We start from the raw sequence: 2,693 nt of genomic DNA on the forward strand, positions 1-2,693 counted from the left end.
CACAAACCACAAATAATAAAAACCAATTGCAAATATCACTCTCTACATCATACTAAAAGTTAATATAAAGGTGAACAACCCCTAAGGGTTGCCCCTAATTTTCCATGTGATCTGGCCGGTGAGATTTTTGTGCATTCAGTGGGCTAATGATCACTTATCTAGTGCTACTGATTGTATCGGAGAGATGGGGCCGATTTATCAAGGGTCAAAGTGAAAATTTGAATTTTCAAGTTTTTTAATGGCCAAAACTGTGAAATTCGGCTAGGGAATTGTTAAAGTTCCAATCGAGTTTTTTTAAAAATTCAAATTCGGTTTTCGAGATTTATCATACACTGGCCCTTCAGATTTTTGCATGACACCCAGCGCAGATCAGGATCTTCTTATTGACTTATATTCCGGATGCACCGAATCCAGGATTCAGTTCTGGATTCAGCCTTCATTTTCCGAAGTTGCCTCATGAGGGAATTTGTGGCGACTTCGGAAAACTAAGCACTCCAAGTGCCATCCCGACGGCGATTTAAAATCTAGCCGGTGGGAGGCAGTTTGGGCAGATTAGTAGCCCCGAAGAAGAGGCGGTTAAATCTTCCCAAATCTGAGCATTTGTCTCTGCCCTAAAGGTTCAGATTTCAGGTATTTCAGTGGAATTGCTTAGTCTCATTTAAAGGGGACCAGTTACCCAGACATAAAAAGCTGTATAATAAAGTCCTTTTCAAAAGAAACATGAAACCCAAATTGTTTTTTTTCTATTAAAACATCTAATTCTGCTATATAGGAATTTAAAAATCTCAGCTGTCAATCATATATTGCCTGCCTTGCCTCTATTCCTCAGGTTTGGAGCAAGCAATTGTTTTCACTTTCCATTCTGCACTTCTTAGATGTTTCTGCACTCCTCACGTTCCTCGTCATTCCTCATGGAATGGGCATGGACATCAGGCCCCCCATTCTGATGCATAAACAAGATTTTGGCACAATGCAAAGCTTTCTTTAATAACAGTTTTTGTATACAAAATGTTGCCCTCGTGCTTGCTGTGATGATTAATTCCAAGAAGGAAGGAAACACGATTTAAATCATTTATATAGTGTAAATAAAGTTTATTTTGCTTATCAATCATAATAAAAAAAAAAGATTTTGGAATTGTTTTTTAGTCTTTTCCCACTCATTGTTAAATCATTCACAGACCTCTCCAAACAGTAATACTACATAGTGCCGTTATAAGGGCAACAAGGGAACAAAAATTCTTTAACCAACCCAACGTGACTCATGGGAAGCCACATTCATGTCTCCTTCTAGATTGGTTGGTCCAGTCATGATTGGATACTTATTTTTAGCAGACATTAATTTTGGTGGCATTTGATAGCTAGAACACATGCCATTTTCCTTGTGGATCCCTGGAGTGGTCCTTTCCCAATTAAATACACTTTATATGACTCTTCTTTTAGCATTCATTGTGGCCAAACCATTGGTTACATTTTTAATTTTTCGAAGACTGGAAAGTGGCCATATTAATATATGCTCATGTAGTCTAATGTCGATATGTAAAAGGTTATCAGATCATTTATTTGTAGGAGAAAAAAACTGCAATAATCAGGTCAGCACTGATTGCAAATTAATTGCATTTTAACAGCACTGCTTGTCATTCACTGTTAAGGCATGTTTTCATAATGTGTCTCGTTTTATTTTTAATTAGTAATTAGAAACTAGGACAGCTCAGGTGCGCACACAATAAGAGAGAAGCAGTGAGACGAATAAGTGTAACTATGCAAAGGAGTGGGGAGCAGTGCAAAGAGCAGCTAATTCTGAGGAGACAAGGGGGAAATCATTGTTCCAAACATGGTGTAAATAGTACATTTGGCAAAGTACTGTCTCTATATAAATGCTGCAAAGCTGCACAGCCAAATTTGAAGAGGATACAAAACCATAAAAAAATATAGAGAGAATTTCCTGTTATTTTAGGGTCAATATAATAACAGGAGGAAAGTTTTCTCCTGTTCTAGCAGCCAATCAGACATCAGTTTGCTGTGAGTTACTAGAGCTTGGACAAGTCTTGGAACAAAAGAACTCTTGGAATAAACCTCATTTTGTATTGTGAAAGCTCTTTCTTTGGATCATTGACATCAAACACACAAAGTTATACATAGCTTTATACAATAGCAACATCTAGTGGATAACCAAAATATTTTGATAAATTATTTTACTAAAATGTTAGTAAATGTTAGATTAGTAGTACACTCAGTGTCATGCCCGATCCGCACCCAACATGAAGCTGCCATGGTCACTCACATTGTTTTTGAGAACCTTCCTTTTGTGATATGAAATCTCAATTCAGAGATTGCCTAGAGGCAACAGGCACCAGAGTGTCGAGAGTTGGTAGAAGTCGTGGCTAATGCGCAATCATGTATATGTGCAAGGACAGATTCGATTTTTTTTTTTTGGGAGGGGATAATGGGGGCAAAGCAAGCTGTGGCTCCAACTTGAGGAGCAAACTGTCACATGATACAGTGATGCTTCCCAGAATGTTATGGCAAACATTGTTTGTCGTTAGGATGGTAGGGGTTGTAGTGCAACAACAGCTGGGGTTACTCTTTATGTAATATTTTGTAATAATAATAGTAATTATAATAGTACTATTATAATAGTATAATAGTAACTATTCATAATAGTAATAAATTCATTTGTTGGATACCTAGAAGTA

The sequence above is a fragment of the Xenopus laevis genome, chromosome 5S, assembly GCF_017654675.1.
Source record: "Xenopus laevis strain J_2021 chromosome 5S, Xenopus_laevis_v10.1, whole genome shotgun sequence".
NCBI lineage: Eukaryota > Metazoa > Chordata > Amphibia > Anura > Pipidae > Xenopus > Xenopus laevis.